Below are 21,810 nucleotides of genomic sequence, written 5' to 3' on the forward strand. Positions count from 1 at the left end.
AATTGGGTCAGGCAGAGTCAGCATGGATTTATGAAGGAGAAGTCACGTTTGACAAATTTGCTGGAGTTCTTTGAGGATGTATCGAACAGGGTGGATAAAGGGGAACCAGTGGATGTGATGTATTTGGACTTCCAGAAGGCATTTGACAAGGTGCCACATAAAAGGTTACCGCACAAGATAAAAGTTCACGAGGTTGAGGGTAAAATATTAGCATGAATAGAGGATTGGTTAACTGACAGAGAACAGAGAGTCGGGATAAATGGTTCACTCTCTGGTTGGCAATCAGTAACTAGTGGGGTGCCGCAGGGATCAGTGCTGGGACCCCAACTATTTACAATCTATATTAATGACTTGGAAGAAGGGACTGAGTGTAACATAGCCAAGTTTGCTGACGATACAAAGATGGGAGGAAAAGCAATGAGTGAGGAGGACACAAAATATCTGCAAAAGGACATAGGCTAAGTGAGTGGGCAAAAATATGGCAGATGGAGTATAATGTCGGAAAGTGTGAGGTCATGCACTTTGGCAGAAAAAAATCAAAGAGCAAGTTATTATTTAAATGGAGAAAAATTGCAAAGTGCCGCAGTACAGCGGGATCTGGAGGTACTTGTGCATGAAACACAAAAGGATAGTATGCAGGTACAGCAAGTGATCAGGAAGGCCAATGGTATCTTAGCCTTTATTGCAAAGGGGATGGAATATAAAAGCTGGGAAGTCTTACAACAGCTATGTAAGGTATTGGTGAGGCCACACCTGGAATACTGCGTGCAGTTTTAGTTTCAATATTTACGAAAGGATATACTTGCTTTGGAGGCAGTTCATGGAAGGTTCACTCGGTTGATTCCGGAGATGAGGGAATTGACTTATCAGGAAAGGTTGAGGAGGTTGGACCTCTACTCATTGGAATTCAGAAGAATGAGAGGTGATCTTATCGAGACGTATAAGATTATGAGGGGGCTTGACAGGGTGGATGCAGAGAGGATGTTTCCACTGATGGAGGAGACTCGAACTAGAGGGCATGATCTTAGAATAAGGGGCCGCCCAATTAAAACTGAGATGAGGAGAAATTACTTCTCTCAGAGGGTTGTGAATCTGGAATTTGCTGCCTTAGAGAGCTGTGGAAGCTGGGACATTGAATAAATTTAAGACAGAAATAGACGGTTTCTTAATCGATAAGGGGATAAAGGTTATGGGGAGCGGGCAGGGAAGTGGAGCTCAGTCCATGATCAGATCAGCCATGATCTCATTGAATGGCAGAGCGAGCTCGAGGGGCCATATAGAAACATAGAAAATAGGTGCAGGAGTAGGCCATTCGGCCATTCTGTACCCCTTGCCTGCTTTCTCTCCATTCCCCTTGATCACTTTAGCCGTAAGGGCCATATCTAACTCCCTTTTGAAAATATCTAACAAACTGGCCTCAACAACTTTCTGCGGTAGAGAATTCCACAGGTTAACAACTCTCTGAGTGAAGCAGTTTCTCCTCATCTGGGTCCTAAATGGCTTACCCCTTATCTTTAGACTGTGACCCCTGGTTCTGGACTTCCCCAGCATCGGGAACATTCTTCCTGCCTCTAACCTGTCCAATCCCATCAGAATTTTGTAGGTTCTATGAGATCCCCTCTCATTCTTCTAAACTCCAGTGAATACAGGCCCAGTTGATCTAGTCTCTCCTCATATGTCAGTCCAGCCATCCCTAGAATTACTCTGGTGAACTCCCTCAATAGCAAGAACGTCCTTCCTCAGATTAGGAGACCAAAACTGAACACAATGTTCCAGATGTGGCCTCACCAAGGCCCTGTATAACTGCAGTAAGATCTCCCTGCTCCGATACTCAAATCCTCTAGCTATGAAGGCCAACATTCCATTTGCCGCCTTCACTGCCTGCTGTACCTGCTTGCCAACTTTCAATGACTGATGTACCATGACACCCAGATCTCGTTGCACCTCCTCTTTTCCTAATCTGTCACCATTCAGATAATATTCTGCCTTCCTGTTTTTGCCCCCACATTATACTGCATCTGCCATGCATTTGCCCACTCACCTAACCTGTCCAAGTCACCCTGCAGCCTCTTAGCATCCTCCTCACAGTTCACACCGCCACCCAGCTTAGTTTCATCTACAAACTTGGAGATATTACTTTCAATTCCTTCATCTAAATCATTAATGTATATTGTAAATAGCTGGGGTCCCAGCACTGAGCCCTGCGGCACTCCACTAGTCACTGCCTGCCACTCTGAAAAGGACCCGTTTATCCCGACTCTCTGCTTCCTGTCTGCCAACCAGTTCTCTATCCACGTCAATCCATGACCCCCAATACCATGTGTTTTAATTTTGCACATTAATCTCTTTGTGTGGGACCTTGTCAAAAGTATTTTGAAAGTCCAAATACACCATATCCACTGGTTCTCCCCTGTCCACTCTATTAGTTACATCCTCAAAAAATTCCCTTTCATAAATCCATGCTGACTTGGACCGATCCTGTCACTGCTTTCCAAATGTTCTGCTATTTCATCTTTAATAATTGATTCCAACATTTTGCCCACCACCTATGTCAAGCTAACCGGTCTATAATTCCCTGTTTTCTCTCTCCCTCCTTTTTTAAAAAGTTGTGTTACATCAGCTACCCTCCAAGCCATAGGAATTGATCCAGAGTCTATAGAATGTTGGAAAATGATCACCAATGCATCCACTATTTCTAGGGCCACTTCCTTAAGCACTGTGTGATGCAGACATTCAGGCCCTGTGAATTTTTCGGCCTTCAATCCCATCAATTTCCCTGACACAATTTCCTGACTAATAAGGATTCCCTTCAGTTCCTCTTCCTCGCTAGACCCTCGGTCCCCTAGTATTTCCGGAAGGTTATTTGTGTCTTCCTTCGTGAAGACCTAAACGCATGCAGCATTTGACAGCACAAATCATTACAAATGGGTATGGTTTGGTGGCCATTACAGAAACGTGGTTGCAGGGTGGCCAAGACTGGGAATTAAACATACAGGGGTATCTGACAATTCGGAAGGATAGACAAGAAGGGAAAGGAGGTGGGTAGCTCTGTTAATAAAGGATGATATCAGGGCAGTTGTGAGAGATGATATTGGCTCGAATGAACAAAATGTTGAATCATTGTGGGTGGAGATTAGAGATAGTAAGGGGAAAAAGTCAATGGTGGGCGTAGTTTATAGGCCCCCAAATAATAACTTCACGGTGGGGCGGACAATAATCAAGGAATAATAGAGGCATGTGAAAAAGGAACGGCAGTAATCATGGGGGATTTTAACCTACATATCGATTGGTCAAATCAAATCGCATGGGGTAGCCTGGAGGAGGAATTCATAGAATGCATACGGGATTGTTTCCTAGAACAGTATGTTACAGAACCTACAAGGGAGCAAGCTATCTTAGATCTGGTCCTGTGTAATGAGACAGGAATAATAAACGACCTCATAGTAAAAGATCCTCTCGGAATGAGTGATCACAGTATGGTTGAATTTGTAATACAGATTGAGGGTGAGGAAGTAGTGTCTCAAACGAGCGTACTATGCTTAAACAAAGGGGACTACAGTGGGATGAGGGCAGAGTTAGCTAAAGTAGACTGGGAACACAGACTAAATGGTGGCACAATTGAGGAACAGTGGAGGACTTTTAAGGAGCTCTTTCATAGTGCTCAACAAAAATATATTCCAGTGAAAAAGAAGGGTGGTAAGAGAAGGGATAAACAGCCGTGGATAACCAAGGAAATAAAGGAGAGTATCAAATTAAAAACCAATGCGTATAAGGTGGCCAAGGTTAGTGGGAAACTAGAAGATTGGGAAAATTTTAAACGACAGCAAAGAATGACTAAGAAAGCAATAAAGAAAGGAAAGATAGATTACAAAAGTAAACTTGCGCAAAACATAAAAACAGATAGTAAAAGCTTTTACAGATATATAAAACGGAAAAGAGTGACTAAAGTAAATGTTGGTCCCTTAGAAGATGAGAAGGGGGATTTAATAATGGGAAATGTGGAAATGGCTGAGACCTTAAACAATTATTTTGCTTCGGTCTTCACAGTGGAAGACACAAAAACCATGCCAAAAATTGCTGGTCACGGGAATGTGGGAAGGGAGGACCTTGAGACAATCACTATCACTAGGGAGATAGTGCTGGGCAGGCTAATGGGACTCAAGGTAGATAAGTCCCCTGGTCCTGATGAACTGCATCCCAGGGTATTAAAAGAGATGGCGGAAGTTATAGCGTATGCATTCGTTATAATCTACCAAAATTCTCTGGACTCTGGGGAGGTACCAGCAGATTGGAAAGCAGCTAATGTAACGCCTCTGTTTAAAAAAGCGGGCAGACAAAAGGCAGGTAACTATAGTCCGGTTAGTTTAACATCTGTAGTGGGGAAAATGCTTGAAGCTATCATTAAGGAAGAAATAGCGGGACATCCTGATAGGAATAGTGCAATCAAGCAGACGCAACATGGATTCATGAAGGGGAAATCATGTTTAACTAATTTACTGGAATTCTTTGAGGATATAACGAGCATGGTGGATAGAGGTGTACCGATGGATGTGGTGTATTTAGATTTCCAAAAGGCATTCGATAAGGTGCCACACAAAAGGTTACTGCAGAAGTTAAAGGTATGCGGAGTCAGAGGAAATGTATTAGCATGGATCGAGAATTGGCTGGCTAACAGAAAGCAGAGAGTCGGGATAAATGGGTCCTTTTCGGGTTGGAAATCGGTGGTTAGTGGTGTGCCACAGGGATCGGTGCTGGGACCACAACTGTTTACAATATACATAGATGACCTGGAAGAGGGGACAGAGTGTAGTGTAACAAAATTTGCAGATGACACAAAGATTAGTGGGAAAGCGGGTTGTGTAGAGGACACAGAGAGGCTGCAAAGAGATTTAGATAGGTTAAGCGAATGGGCTAAGGTTTGGCAGATGGAATACAATGTCGGAAAATGTGAGGTCATCCACCTTGGGGAAAAAAACCAGTAAAAGGGAATATTATTTGAATGGGGAGAAATTACAACATGCTGCGGTGCAGAGGGACGCGGGAGTCCTTGTGCAAGAATCCCAAAAAGTTAGTTTGCAGGTGCAGCAGGTAATCAGGAAGGTGAGTGGAATGTTGGCCTTCATTGTGAGAGGGATGGAGTACAAAAGCAGGGAGGTCCTGCTGGAACTGTACAGGGTATTGTTTGTTCCGTGGTTTGCACTTTGCCATAGTCTATATGACGCCTGAAGTAACTGTTCCAAATTACTGGCTTTCTTATCGCTTCCTCAGAGACTTCTAATCAAAATTGTAACTGCTGACTTCTGCTGTTTTTTTATGTGTTACTAAGGTTAAGGATGAATACCTACATAAGCAACTGTTACATACAATAGGCAATTATAATCCATACCATCACCGATTCCTCAGACCCTCCTAATACTGATCAAGTTCACTATCTTCAGCATTGTGTTGTGACCACCTATCTGTCTGCTCTTTGCCTGCTATAACTCTATCCCTTACAATTCCCCCCGAATGGCCCTTGGCTATTTGCCCAAGATAGGCCATTTCCCAATTAATTCCTCACGGATGAGCTTCCAGGGTTGTCCTTTCCCTTGGGTAGCGCTACTTCCCGAGCTGCAGGATCTACTTAGTGGCTTTCACATCAAGGTTATACTAAGTAAGTCCTTTCTGCTGGACTATCTAATTTCCCTTTATTGAATGTTTTAACGATAGTACAGCTAGGGCCTGCCTTTTATGTTGGTTACATCTTTTTACAGGATAATACTAGCAAGATGAGTTCCCTTGCACTACAACCAGTACATTTAGACCAGCAGAGTTCGTGTATAAGTCCTTTTTAGCCAACATTTTCTCGGTGTTTGAATTATGCCCCGCCTGGGGTATCCTCTGTTTCTTCTATCTTTCCTCCACCTGGGGTATCCTCGATGTTGTCGAATGGTGTCCAATTTGGTCGAGTTTGTTCCTCATTCAGTTCGCGTATTGGTTTTTCTTGCGGCCCGATGGCCTTCGCATAACCTCCTCAGCTAATGTCTATCATTGTCCCATCAATGGTTTCCCCTTTAGTTCAGGGGTTATAACAAACCTGTTTATATCTGTCTCGTCAAGCGGAGTAAAGCAGTAGTCAGTATCCATAATGGTGCATGAGGTGTTCCTTTCTTCATTTCAGTTGCCGTGGTGCTCAAACATCAATCTCTATTTCCTCGTGGAACAGCGATAATTTAGTAGTCCTGTGTTAGGGGGGTGATACTCAAGGTGCACCCGTCCACTTGGTTATATCCACAGTCATCTTTGATCATTTGTAGTGGATCTCGACATAAAGCACTTGGTTATTTTTATAACAATCATCTTTGCTGAGACTCTTAGTACTGTTGTTCTCTTCAGTTACATTTCTGGATTGTCATGGTCCTACATTTCTCTCCAACTATTCCTGTAAGGTTCGTGTTAGGGCGTCAACTCAATCATCTATAGTGTTTACCGTCGCAACTCCCGCCACGTATACCGTCACGTACCATTTCTAGTATCTCTCTTTATCCCCGGTCCACTTTTTACCTGACCCTCTTTCCACATTAAACTTCATGGTTTTTGATTCAGGGCCTTTAAGTGCTCACAGGGTCAGGTTTCTGTACAGGCTTATAGTGTTTAACCCAGAAGTTGGGGATGGTTATTTAGGAATACAGTAATTATTTGCTGACGTACCCCGAAGTGTATCTTATCCTTGGTCTGCCTTATCAATTCCCCTTTTTCCCCAGAGTTTATGGATGGATACGTTTGTGGCGCTGGGGGTGTGGTGGTCGGGGCCCTGGTAGTGCTCACTGTTGTTAAAGTAGTGGGTGGGGCCGTGGTGGTGGGTCTATCTCGGGAGATACCCCTCCACCACCATTCATAGATAGTGAGTGAAATCTGCACCCCCCTTCCCCCGGGGCAGTACCTCTGTCCCTCCTGATTATAAAACACACCGTGGTCTTATTCCCACTAATTATTGGTCCCGTATTACTGGCCCATCCCCAACGTTGTTTCGTCATCATCCGTCCGTCGTCATCAGTGTTTTTGATTCTTTATCACAACTAATGTCGCCCGAGTCCCTGTAATACAGGCCTTGCTGTCCCTCAGCCTGTTTTCCTTGATATGAGGTTGCGTTACCCCATGTTGTTCCCACGAGCACCAGAGTCCTGCAAAAAACAATATTTCCTGGTTGTCACCAGTTAGTTAATGACCATGCTTTTATAACTGGGTCTAGTGTTTCCACTTGCCGATACCCTTATAACTACGCAGGCGCACATGCCCCTTACCATCCTCACCATCACCTGATTGGTCCCTTTTGGGTATTTGGACCTTCTGTTCTTTAGGGGCGCAGGGAAGGCGTGAGTTCGGGGCCAGGGGCCCAGGGGCAGCACGGACCACCCCACACTGCGAGACGTGTGTGCACTAGGTCCGTGCAGCAGAGCTGGTCTCCAGTTGTCTTGGGTAATCCTTGCCACTGGACCAAGACTTAACTCTGTCAAGCCCGTGTGGTGGCTGGTGTGCAACGGCCACCTCACGTTTAAAAAAAAATGCATGCACAGGCATCTTCCACCCTTCAGGATGTAGTTCGGGTCCTTCATTGAAACACCTGTGAACTCGTCCTTTTTTTGGCGTGGAAGCAAGTCATCCTCATTTCAAGGGACCACCTATGATGATGTCTTTAGTGTCGTTCTCTAAGTCCTTGATTACTTGTGATCTCTAGCCTGTGCCTTTAAATTATTTAACTGCTTACAAAGTTCCATCACAAACCTCCGTATCCTGTCTTTATAAGATCCTTCGTCCTCGATTCCTGTAACCAAGACTTCTGGCAGTCTCATTGGTTCAAAGGGTGTCGGTCCTGTCGTCCGACTAGGGGTTGCCCTGAGCTTCATCAGTACTCGGGTAACCTGTCTACCCATTCCTTGCCAGTCTCTTCGATTGCTTTGGCTAGGGCCGCTTTTAAGGTCCTATTCATTCGTCCCCCCAATCTGGAAGACTCCCGATGAAATGGGATATTTTTGCCTGACCCCTAGTAAAGCGCAGGCCTGTTTCATTATCTTCTCTGTGAAGTGTGTACCTTGATCTGAGTCCAGCTGCAGTGGCATTCCCTATTGAGATATTACAACTGGGCAGTATGTCTTCCCTTTGTTGCTGGGTAACGGTCCAGTAAAATCTATCAGCAAGTTTTCCCAGGATCCTTTCTGTCGGGGTTGATGTCTCATTCTGACCTTTACTTTCCCCCCTGGGTTGTATTTTGTGCATATCACGCACCTTCTTCAGTGGTCCTCTATATCTCTCCACCACCAGCATCTGGACATCGAGCTTATCATGTTGGCTCTACCTGTATGGACATACCCATGGTATAATTTTACCAGGCTCCCCTGGATACATTCCGGGGCCACACATTCCCCATATCCCATTGGTCCCTTGTTGGGCCCCTCTCTGCTCCCACATCTCCTTTTCCTGTGGAGTGGCTTCCCCCTGTAACTTAAGCACGTTTACTTCCTCAGGCCCGATTGTACGTGCTCTGACCTGGGCTTCCCCGGCTAGTGCACCTGTCTCTGCCACTCACTTGGCTGCCTCGTCTGCCCATGCGTTTCCCTGTTGATGTTGTTCGGTAATTTTTATGTGCGCTTTGACCTTTATTATCACATACTCTTGGGGTAGGAGCAAGGCTTCCACTAGGTGTTTAACAATCTCCTCATGTTTAATTGTCCCTCCTCCTGTGGTCATGTATCCCCGTCTGCTCCAGGCTATCACATAATCATGCACTACTTGAAAAGCATACCGACTGTCTGTATAGATGTTTACTCTTTTTCCTTTAGCCAGCCTCAGAGCCTCGGTGAGAGCCACCAATTCAGCCACTCGAGCTGATAAGCCCCCTTCTAGCCGTCCTTCCCTTCTAACCTGTCCGCTGCTATCTACCACTGCCCATCCCGTCCGTGGTGTCCCGTTGATATATCGCCGAGACCCATCTACATATAGATCCATGTCTGCCTACTCAAGCGGGGTTTCACTAGCCTGACTATATCCCTTGTCTTCTCCTGTTGGGCTACACTGATGTTCCTTTCCCTGCATAATGATTCATCTTGCAGGGTTGTTACTGTTATGTCTTGAATAAAGCAATGTGACTGAGTACTGTAGACATGAGTAATTGTGACCTTAGTCTCTTTATTCTAACTCCAGAGTCCTGGTACAGAGTGGGAGGCCTGCTTATATACAGTGCTCCCAAGGGATGCTGGGATCCCTTGGGACTCCCAACAGATACGCCCTCTGGTGGCGGTAGAATGCTGGTTACATAGGGTTGCATACATAACAGTTACAGTTGTCTTTTATTGTTACCGTCCCGTTGGTTGCTTCCCACCTAGCCTTTCGCGCGTCGGATATGCATTTTAGCCTTCCTGTGTTTAAGCAATTCTACTCAGGTATGTTGGGTATGTGTCATAGAAACATAGAAACATAGAAAATAGGTGCAGGAGCAGGCCATTCAGCCCTTCTAGCCTGCACCGCCATTCAATGAGTTCATGGCTGAACATGAAACTTCAGTACCCACTTCCTGCTTTCTCACCATAACCCTTGATCCCCCGAGTAGTAAGGACTTCATCTAACTCCCTTTTGAATATATTTAGTGAATTGGCCTTACTATGCCTGTCCCCTTGTAATGATCTTTACTGTGGTGGGTATAGATGTGGAAGGGCCTATTCTGGTCTGGTGATCCCAGGGCTGCAGTACTTGTGAGAGCTTGTTTTTTCTGCAGTTGAATAGCCCTAGTACCTGCCTGACCCCTTTCACGGTTCCTGGCCTGGGCATTGATCAGATTGCTTCCTTTCTGTCCTCAGGCATCTGTCTCTTCCCTTGTGATATTATGTATCCTAGGTATGTTACTTCGCTCCTTCCTACCTGCACCTTCCTGGATTTATTTTTAATCCCGCATTCTGTAGAGCTCCTAGCACTATAGTTAAAGCTATTATGTGTTGTTGTTCTGTGCTGGAGGCAATAAGGATATCATCCACATACTGCAAAAGGGTACTCTCTTCTTTGCCTGTTGTGGGCCTCACCTTCCTGCGCCTCCTGCCTTATCAGGGGATCTGCGCGGGGGTGTGTCTCCTCCCCCTTCGTCTCTGTTGCTATCTTTGCTATCTTCTCCCTTTGGGACTCAAGGGATTTTAACTCCTCTACGTGTTCTTTCCACTCCAAGGTTTCATCCCGCACTCTAATTCCCAACTTAATTATCTTTTGATGGGCTTCTCCTAGCCTGTCTTTAAACATCCCGTGTTTCAGGAGTTCCAATGTTTGCATTTTTTGCTACAGCTGTGCACTGCACTATCCCTCCGGTCCCGTCTTTTATCTCTTCCAGCTTATTTATCTTAGCTTCTAACTCTTGAATTTGTTTTGTTTGAGGATCTATTCTTATTCTGACTATCCCATCATTTCCTCTGTCTGTCAGGTGAGTCTACTGGCTGCCATCCTTGCTGTTTCATTTCTTTTATTAAAAAACCCAAATTAATAATGTCCAGTATAAAACAGCTGTTAACGGAAAGAGTTAACTCCTTTGCAGGTTTGTAAGAAGGCCTGACGTCATTACGTGACTTCGCGTAATTTTTTAAACCTTTCCCGATAACAGAATTTTTTCCCCAAGTCTTTGGGCCTTCAAACTTGCTTAGAAATTAGGAATCTGTTAAAACAGCAGAAATCATTAGTAAAGCTGTCATTATTAGCTTTAAATAAAACATTCTCATCGGGAAAGACAGCATTTTAGATTAAACTCCAATTGTTTCTAAACTTCCAATTCAAATACTTGCCAAAGATTTTTTTAATTGATTTTAAAACGAGACCACACATTTTTAATAACTGTTTTGTTTACTGAAATCCAATTTAAAATAAAGTACTGTCAATTGTGACTTCAAGGCCAGAGCTTATTTATCTTAGCTCTGTAAATAGTCAAAACAATCAGGGAAACTGTCACACTGTTTACATTTTCACACAAGCTATATACATTCCAGCATTTTGTTTTTTAAAGTCCCGTTCACTGAGCACATCTTGTGTTTTATTTCTCTCGGCACAAAAGCTAAAACTGCCGGTTCCATATTTTCTAAATCCCATTTTTTTCCTTTTGCTGAGTTTGCATAGCTTCGATCTTTTCCCCTTGTTATTTCCTCAATAAGCACCGTCCATTTTGAAAAGGTTTTCAAACCCGAAATATAAATCTCCTTTACTGCAGTGAAACTTTCTCCTAATTTAAAATCATTATCAACATAGAGTGTCTTTTATCTCTTTTCCAATATTCACACTTTGAAACAAAGCCGAAATTTCACTGTGGCCATTATGAAAATTCGGCTTTCATTGGTTAATTACCCTCCAATTAAACCAATATCTTTTTCACAGCCAATATCAACTAGTATCCAGTCTTTTCTATTTAAATCTCCTTTCTTCAAATTATTTTTTGTATCTAACAAACATTTTACACAGAGGGCTTGTGTCTCCATGAAACTGTTAACTTAAACTACATAAGCCAATCGCAAACACTTTTTTTCCCATTTAGACGTTCAATTTGTTTTCCTTTTAGCAGTCTAGTTTCAAGGTTGCATCTTTATCTTTTGATAAAAACAAGCTGTCCTTTGTGAATTCAACGGTCAAGAAAGCTTCTGTGCGAACACTTTCACTTAAAGACAGACATTCACACCAAATATAGCTTATCCTATGTTTTTTCAGCAACTTAATGCATACCATTTTTCGTCTGGGTACGTTTACCCCTCTACCAGATTCCATGTACTGTTTCCAAGCCCTTGGACCCCTCAGAATGGCAGGCAGTGACTAGTGGTGTGCTGCAGCGCTCAGTGCTGGGACCCCAGCTCTTTACAATATACATTAACGATTTGGATGAAGGAATAGAGTGTAATATTTCCAAGTTTGCAGATGACACTAAACTGGGTGAGCTGTGAGGGGGACGCTAAGAGGCTGCAGGGTGACTTGGACAGGTGAGGTGAGCGGGCAAATGCATGGCAGATGCAGTATAATGTGGATAAATGTGAGGTTATCCATTTTGGGGGCAAAAACACGAAGGCAGAATATTATCTGAATGGCGGCAGGTTAGGAAAAGGGGAGGTGCAATGAATCCTGGGTGTCATGGTTCATCAATCACTGAAAGTGGGCACACAGGTACAGCAGGCGGTAAAGAAGGCAAATGGTATGTTGGCCTTCATAGCTAGGGGATTTGAATATAGAAGCAGGGAGGTCTTACTGCAATTGGACAGGGCCTTAGTGAGGCCTCACCTGGAATATTGTGTTCAGTTTTGGTTAATTGTGTTTGTTCCGTGATTTGCACTTTGCCATAGTCTATATGATGCCTGAAGTAACTGTTCCAAATGACTGGCTTTCATATCTCTTCCTCAGAGACTTCTAATCAAGATTGTAATTGCTGACTTCTGCTGTTTTGTTATGTGTTACTAAGGTTAAGGATGAATATCTACATAAGCAAGTGTTACATACAATAGGCAATTATAATCCATACCATCACCAATTCCTCAGACTCTCCTAATACTGATTAGTTCACTATCTTCATCATTGTGTTGTGACCACCTATCTGTCTGCTCTTGCCTGCTACAACTCTATCCCTTACAAGGGCTTTCCTCTCAAGACATGGCTGATGACACCCTTGAGGAGACCGGCGAACGAGGCTGCAGAGAGGTGTAAACAGAGCCTCATCAGCACGAGAACTATCATCGAGCAAACTATAGGGTTGCTGAAAATGCAATTCAGGTGCCTGGTTAAATCTGGAGGGGCTCTTCAGTATGCACTAGCCAGGGTCTCTATTCTAGTCTCTATTCTAACCTCTAGAACATAGCACAGCAGCAAGGACGAGCGCTCGATGAGGACGATGGTGCAGAGCCTCATTGGGGTGGGGGGGGGGGGGGTGGAGAGGAGGAGGAGGAGGCCCTTGTGACCTCTTGTGTGGGATCTTTCTATTCTGGGTGCCTCAAGGTAAAGGCAGTCTACTCACTTCCCTGCTGACCTACTTACAAGCCTTTGGCAGTCGTCCTCTGGGTTTGGGAGCTTGTGAGGGCCCTGCCAAAGTCGTCTGCCAGGGGCAGACTTGGCCATCAATGTCAGGAGGCATCTGGAGCTCTGACCGAGGGGTTGGCAAGGGAATGGAAGTTGGAGCGCTTTAAGAAAAGCCCCCACTTCCATGTGCCCTCCCACCATCACCCGTCTCATAGGCCACCCGCACTTCCCTGCTAGCAAGTAGCTGGAGAGCACCTCGCTGCACTTCAGTGTGGCCATGAGAGCCCACATCTATACTGACATCCCTCCTAACAACGCATCTATGAGCCTCTAGTTTCTCTCCTCCATAGAAGCCCATCTATTCAGAAGTGACACCATGTTGTCATTATACTTGCGATCTGATTCCTCCATGCAGGTGGCCATCCTATTCACGGAGGAAGCTATATTTGCCAGTGACTGCGCCATGTTAGAGATGGACTCCTCCACTCTCTTCACACTTGTAGTCACCATGGTTGCAAAACCAGTCAGAGCCTCCTGCACTTGTTTCTGCAGCTCCAGGATGGCCCTTTACTTGGATGGCCCCCGGGGCTCAGTGTCTGCATGCAGCCGAGTAGAGCTAGGAGCCTCCTACACCCTCCGACAAGGAGTTTCCACTGCTGTCACTATCTCCACCATCTGTTGTGGCTCACTTGTGATCTGTGAGACACCAGCTGACAACACTACTCTATGTGGCGATGGGCCCACCGAGGTGTGCATATCTGCGCTGGTGCTGGGTTGCGCTGACTGAGGTGACGCTACACCCTCGGAGACAGAAGGCTCCTCTGAGGAGTCGTCTTGCTGTTCCTCCGGGTCAGTGGGGGAGGGGGGTTGGGCTCCAGATGGACCTGTGGGAGAGTAAAGAAATGAGCTACATAAATGAGATGTCAAGTGCAGGCACATACCATCATACACATCATGACTATTCATTTCTCTGTTCACATCACACCCCGTGTGAATGAACGATGAAAGGCATGCAACTGCAGGAATAATAATTCTGTCACCAGCTTCTATTGAGCTCCTCTGTCAATCCCCCACTTCCGGAACCTCCACCCCTCCAGCTATGTCCATTGCTGCCTCTTCCGCATTGGTCAGATGATACATCGACCTCCTCCCGTTCTCTCCCTCTCCCTGTTATTGTGCGCAATCTTTTCCTGCAACGAGGGAACGAAGAGAAGGTTGAATGAGACTGATGAAATGAGCATCATTAATGGAATGGGATACAGTGTTGGAGGGAGACTTTGATGGAGTGGCTTGGCGATACCAAGGTGCCTCCTTTTGTCCTGTTACTTGCTATCCTTGCATTCTGATGAGGCTGAGTATGGGGGATGGAAAGTACGGTGAGGGACCTGATAATGTCAATAGAGAGGGAGGGATGGGTTATTGTCCAAGGGATCTTGGGCTGGAGTATGGTTAGCAATGCACAAATATGATGGCAGACACAGTAGCATCAAGCTCAGTGTCGTTTTATACTCACTTTCCCAGATCTCAGAAGATCATTGAACCTTTAGTGGCACTGGTCCCAGGTGTGAGGCACTACTGATGTAGCTGTTATTTCCTGGGGTACCTGTAACCACGCTGCCTATGTCCAGACAAGAGCCCTTCACAGACCGGCCTGATATATGAAATCTTCATTTTTTTTTCCCATGCCCCTCTCCAAGCTCATATTCCCTTCAGCTATGTAAGAATTATGTGGATGTCCCCAGCTCCAGCGATAATGCGCTGGACAAAATAATTATGCAAAGTGATAATGTGCAACATTGCTGATAAAGATTAATGCACTGGAGCCTAGGAGCCTCAGGGATCTCAATCCTGGCCTACACAGTGAGAGTAAAACCAAGACCAGACTGGTGTTCCAGTGAGAGGGCGAGGCGGGACTGGGAGAAATCCATCTGGAAAGGTAGGAAAACATGGCTATTAGTTTGATATTTTTATAGAAAGCATAATTCAGCTACCTCTCAAACTGCGATGCAGGCAGGGATGGATGAGGCAAGATTGATAATCTGCAAGTTCTGGCTTGCTCTGTAAATCTTTAGTCTTGCTCAATCACAAAAAATATCCTGTTGTCCAGTTGCATTGCTGCTCATCTGCCACCTGCCTTCCCAACTCCCAAGTACATTCTAACTCTGCTGTAACTTATCCTGCTCAGCATTGGAGGTAAGGACCTTCATTAGCTTATTGATCATTATATCATCAATAATTGTCAATAAATAGAGCCTGAGGGTGCTGAGATGCGGTGGGTCTGGAGCATGGGTATCGGATTGTTGAAAAAATCCAGCTGGTTTACTCATGTCCTTTTGGTTTTCTCCAGTCCCACATCAACATAATTGACTGTTAAGTGGCCTAAAAAGCCACTCAATTGTATCAAACAGCCAGGGATGGACACTGAGTGCGATCCTTGCCAGTGACACCCACATTCTGAGAATGAATTTAAAAAAGGCGCAGTCATGTGCCTTGCAGGCCCCACCTTGGCTTTGTATTGTGAGCATTTATGAAGCAAACGTTTTAACAATAAGGAAAATGAGTCATTGACCGGCACAGGTTAAAGTGCTGGAACTGGAGCCTGCTCTGGTTGTTGTCTGTAAGAGCCCTCAGTAAAATGAGTTTGGAAAGTCTAGTAGCCATGGGCCCGCAGCACAAAACATGCCCAAAATGAAATGGTCTAGTTCCGAACAGAACATCGCTGCAGATTGATCAATTCATAACTTCACACACAAATACGCAGCAGGTCAGGCAGCATCTGTGGAGAGAGAGAGAGAGAGAGACCGAGTCAATCTTTCAGGTCGATGCCCTATCATCGTCACTGCTTTACAAACCTTGCAAAGAGGTTTTTGAGTGTGATGTTCTTACAACAGGAAAAGATGATTTTTCTCCGCAGTTGGTGCACCATTCTAATCCTCCGTTGATTGGAAGAACAGTGACATGTGACGGAGCGTTCCCTTTAAGCTGCGTGGCCACCCACCCTCTGCAGGCCCCGCCCGCCCTCTGCAGGCCCCGCCCACGCTCTACAGGCCCCGCCCACCCTCTGTAAGCCCCGCCCACGCTCTGCAGGCCCCGTTCAGCTGGCGAGCTGGCTTTGAAATAGAAAAAACGCACAGACATGGAATTGTGAATGGCCCACACAGCTCGTAAATGGGGCACATTACCTGTGACAGTCTACATTCTCATTGTGAGCCATGGAATAGTGGTGCAAATTTGGCACAAATACCATGACATAAAGCAGCAAATGTGCATGCCCGTTCCACTGTTGCTGCTCCATTGAGAACCATGCAAACAGTGGCTCAACACAGCAAATTACGCCAGAGCCAGTGGAGTGGCTAGAGCAGACACAGCATCCCAGAAAATTATGTATCTACTGGCTGCCAAGAGTTCCAACCTGCGCCCCCAGTCTCATGGGTGTAACTCAGCAGATTCAGCTCGGTGAAGTACGGCGTATACATTGGGGTGCTCTGGCTCTCATCAGAACAGAAGGAGCACTGTGCCCACACAGCCACGTGTGCAGCACATGTACAGTTGCATGTACATGCCTATGCATGTGCAACTGAGCTTCACACTAGGGAACAGGAGCGTTGCTAGGACAGAGGGTACAAGTAAAGTGGCACTGTTTCATGTGCCTCACTCACACGAGACCCAGGTTATAAGAGTGCCCAAAGCGTGATAACTATTCTTTGTAGTATAGCTGGTCTTTGCAATCTGGAATGACAGATATTCAGGGCAGAAGTTGTGAAAACAGTTTTGATGAAGCATGCATTGATTAAACGCGATTCTGTTGTAAGAAGATAAGATAGCAAGTTACTTAAAACGAGAACATTATGAAAATTTGTGCCAACTCCAAACATATTTTGTAACCTCTATTATATGATTTGCTCCTGGCCAGAATTTTAGGTTAACCACAGTAATTGAAATGAGAGAGAATGTATGTATTAAAAAAGAAATTACAATGTTGACAATTGATAGTGAAGTTCTAGACTTTCTAAAAGGAAAAGCTATGGAGAGGTTAATTTAATAAATTTTTTGCATCTGAATTTTCAAAATTGAGTTTCTCATCTGAGTGAATAAACCAATCCGCAGGTAGTCAGCAGAAACCCTTTCTAGTTCGTGGTTATCAGGCAACACTTCACATTTATCATGGTAACTATACTGTATGGAGCCCAGTAAATGAATGTGGTTAGTTATGTATTCACAAAAATCTACTTTCATTTGCAATTCCTCTGGTCAGGGGAGGGTTCTTAATATAAGACTCAAGACTGCAAGGATCCATTTTTCTTTGTGGCATATAGGAGATGGAGAAATACCCTTCAGTGCGAGAATAACATTGAAGATGTGGATATTTGTCAAATGTTATTTAGGTCGTAAGGACGTAATCAAAAACAAACCCTCACAACAAAGGATATATGAAATGATGCATTACAGTTTGATGATGCATTAACACTGCAACTTTATAGTCAGTGGGCTGCAGCTTCACTTTACATCAGAGCTGCAGTTAGAGTAAATACAGCCTGAACCCGAAGACAGGGCACAGGATAATACCTAAAGACCCTAAGTTTCCCCAGCCGCTTAGAGTGGCATATTTCGATGTGGTACATATTTCCTGGGGGGGGGAAAAGTGCCAAAAATCGAACTTTTGAATTTGGCCGCGCCCTCGTTGTCCGGATCCATTGGCGTCGCACAGCAGAGCATGGGGGGGAGCAAGGATTGGGCCCAGCGTGTTGTGTAGTGCCGACAGGGGCACGCATGACTGAGCGTGCGCGCATGCGCAATGGGTGGTTCAGTTTGCGCGCATGCGCAGTGTAACAGGGAGCTTGGCAATCGGCCAATTAAAGGGAGAGCGTCCTCAGAATAATTGCTTATGGAGCATATATAAAGGTGAGGTCTGAATATTGATTTTTGTGTGACTGAGGGAGTGGAAAGGAGTGATAGGTGTAAGAGAGGTGTACATGTGATCTTTGAACATTACCTGCGTTTGAGTCCAATAGACGCAAGAGCATGCAAGACAAACCAAGAATTTCCTCCATGAGGAAGTGGAGAAATTAGTGACTGTAATTGAGGCGAAATGGCTGGAGCTGGATATCAGCAAGAGTGGTCCGTCAAAGGTCTCACCTAAGGAAATGAGAAAAAGATGGAACCTCGTTGCAGAAGAATTCTCCGCTGGGGTGAATACTGCAAGATCTGAAAGCCAGGGCAAGAAGAAATGGCAGGGCATTGGTCAAGTAGTGAGTGTAAGTAATATCTTCATCTTTAAATTGAATTGCTGTGGAAAATGTGACCATCTGTATGTCCCACCCATCAGAAATGCACCATGTCTGAAAATTAATATTTTCATCTTTGCAGAAGAAATTGGCCCACAACAAAAGAGAGAGAACTAGAACAGGAGGAGGGCTGCCAAATTTGCACCAACTGACCCCTGGAACAGAGGGTTGCTGCCTTGCTGATTCACACCGGCAGCAAAAGGATCAGCTCTGCACAAGCTGGACCCACACACGAGGGTGAGGGTGAGTCATTAAAATGCATAGTGGCCCTTTAAATCAACCTGCTAACTGGCCTGCTACACGTGAGACTACTCATGCCACCCATCCTGTCCCCCTCCTGTGCTGCTAACCATTTGACTGTTGTGTTTTCTTTTGCAGAAGAAGAAGACACTCTTTAAGATCCTGAGGATCCAGATGTGTGCGCTCCAGACCAAGGCAGATGGGGGGAGGAGGGGTCCATGGAAATGTGTGCTCAGGAGAATGCTGACTGCAATATGGATCAGGACATATCACAGGGCATCACACTGTCAGAACTCTCCATTAGCTCCTCGGCAATCTTCATGGGTTCACACCTTCCGAGGTCGTGGGTCCGAGTGGCGGTGGGGAAATGCATCTTGGGACACCCAGTCCCGCACCGTCCCAGCCTGCACCTCACACTGGAGGGGTGCCACTAGGCAGACCCATGGCGAGGGGAAGGAGAAGCCGACCAGTCTCTCCTGAGAGGCAGCTCTCAGCAGAGGTTAATCAGGTTGTTTCATTGGGTGAGGAGACCAGTGCCCTCACAAGATCACTCATGGCGGTCGTCAGTGGGGTGCGTGCTGAGGTCGCGACACTGTCGGGTGAAATCTCTGCACTAAGATGGGAAGTCAGGGCGGGCATTTCAGAGGGTGTGCAGACAATGGCAGATACCATGAGGGAGCTGGCTTCTGCAATAAGGGCATAAAGGCCGGAGACTCAAATGTCCCTCCCACTTCAATCCACGCACCAGCCACCGGTCAGACCCAAGCCAGGCTCCCAACCCCCTCCATCACCATCACCGACCCTATGAGGAAGTGCACTTTCCCCAAGATGTGGGTGAGGGATGGGTGCAGACTTTCTTTACTGTTGTGGCTGTTGTTGTTGGTATCGTTGAAGTGCACTGTAAAATTTACAATAAAAGATATTTTGCATCAAAACTGAATCATCCTCCATTAGGACCACGCAACATTTAGGGTCAGCTGTAAAAAATAAAAATCCCTCACCCCTACAATCATGCGTGCCTGCCGCCCCTAGCCCTGGCGGGCGGGCTAGCCGGTCCATTCTGCAGTCGGCAAGGTAGCACTGCTCTATTTTCTGTAGCTGATTTATCTTTCATTTATTAGTGGTGATGTTGTGCAGCTGTTGTGCTGAAGATGTTGTAATGTTGTGCTGATGTTGTGAAGGTCTTTAGTGCTTTGGAATCCTCGAACTCATCTTCCCCCCCCCGCCCCTGCGCTGATCTCTGGCTCCCTGCGCTGATTTCTTAAATGTAGGTAAGGTTTTTCTGTGCCTACAAAAGTGGCCACATACACTGGCCTAAGTTAGTTTGGAGTAACTTTCAGCTGGCCAAATTTGCTTTTATGGCCAGAAGGGTGTAAGTGGCTTGTCACGCCCTCTTTTGGAGAGAACAAACTAAACTAAAAAAAAACCTAACTAACTGACTTAAATTGGAGCAAGTTAAATGGGGAAATTTGCGATTTTTAAGTTACTCCAAAAAAAGCTACTTATTCCAAAAAAAACGGGGCAACTCCTGGGGAAATTTGGGTCCAAAGAAAGCTCTCACTTCCATCAGTGTCCGTTCAGGCCCAACACCATTGCTGCAAAGCCCGAACTACTTCACATACATACTAAATTTGTAGTGTCAATACACCCTGAAAGGCATGAACAACATATAATAATAGCCTTTGATATCCATTAGTAACCGATAAAATCCAGAATCCCCTGTGCAGGTATGCACAGAGCCAAGAACTTGGAAGTTCAGTGTGAGGCAGAACATAACATAAGAACATAAGAAATAGGAGCAGGAGTAGGCCATATGGCCCCTCGAGCCTGCTCCACCATTTAATACGATCATGGCTGATCCGATCATGTACTCAGGTCCACTTCCCTGCCCGCTCCCCATAACCCCTTAATCCATTATCGGTTAAGAAACTGTCTATTTCTGTCTTAAATTTATTCAATGTCCCAGCTTCCACAGCTCTCTGAGGCAGCGAATTCCACAGATTTACAGCCCTCAGAGAAGAAATTCCTCCTCATCAGTTTTAAATGGGCGGCCCCTTATTCTAAGATTATGCCCCCTAGTTCTAGTCTGTCCTATCAGTGGAAACATCCTCTCTGCATCCACCTTGTCAAGCCCCCTCATAATGTTATACGTTTTGATTCGATCACCTCTCATTCTTCTGAATTCCAGTGAGTAGAGGCCCAACCTACTCAACCTTTTCTCATAAGTCAACCCCCTCATCCCCGGAATCAACCTAGTGAACCTTCTCTGAACTGCCTCCAAAGCACGTATATCCTTTCATAAATATGGAAACCAAAACTGTAGACAGTATTCCAGGTGTGGCCTCACCAATACCCTGTATAACTGTAGCAAGACTTCCTTGCTTTTATACTCCATCCCCTTTGCAATAAAGGCCAAGATTCCATTGGCCTTCCTGATCACTTGCTGCACCTACATACGAACATTTTGTGTTTCAGGCACAAGTACCCCCAGGTCCCGCTGTACTGCAGCAATTTGCAATTTTTCTCCATTTAAATAATAACTTGCTCTTTGATTTTTCCTGCCAAAGTGCATAACCTCACACTTTCCAACATTATACTCCATCTGCCAAATATTTGCCCACTCAGCCTGTCTATGTCCTTTTGCAGATTTTTTGTGTCCTCCTCACACATTGCTTTTCCTCCCATCTTTGTATCGTCAGCAAACTTGGCTATGGTACACTCAGTCCCTTCTTCCAAGTCATTAATATAGATTGTAAATAGTTGGGGTCCCAGCACTGATCCCTGCAGCACTCCACTAGTTACTGATTGCCAACCCGAGAATGAACCATTTATCCCGACTCTCTGTTTTCTATTAGTTAGCCAATCCTCTATCCATGCTAATATATTACCCCCAACCCTGTGAATTTTTATCTTGTGCAGTAACCTTTTATGTGGCACCTTGTCAAATGCCTTCTGGAAGTCCAAATACACCACATCCACTGGTTCCCCTTTATCCACCCTGTTCATTACATCCTCAAAGAATTTCCGCAAATTTGTCAAACATGACTTCCCTTTCATAAATCCATTCTGACTCTGCCTGACTGAATTGTTTTTCCAAATGTCTTGCTACTGCTTCTTTAATAATAGACTCCAACCACAGATGTTAGGCTAACTGATCTATAGTTTCCTGCTTTTTGTTTGCCTCCTTTTTTAAATAGGGGTGTTATATTTACAGTTTTCCAATCTGCTGGGACCTCCTCAAAATCCAGGGAATTTTGGTAAATTACAACCAAGGCACCCACTATCCCTG

The 21,810-nt window shown here is 45.2% G+C and overlaps 1 protein-coding gene across 1 annotated transcript in view; it reads left to right on the plus strand.

Moving 5' to 3' along the window:
• LOC139248267 (uncharacterized) overlaps window positions 1-21,810 on the plus strand; it is a 151,527-nt gene that overhangs the window by 72,053 nt on the left and 57,664 nt on the right. The window lies entirely within an intron of this gene.

Source organism: Pristiophorus japonicus, chromosome 1 (assembly GCF_044704955.1).
Source record: "Pristiophorus japonicus isolate sPriJap1 chromosome 1, sPriJap1.hap1, whole genome shotgun sequence".
Taxonomy (NCBI): domain Eukaryota; kingdom Metazoa; phylum Chordata; class Chondrichthyes; family Pristiophoridae; genus Pristiophorus; species Pristiophorus japonicus.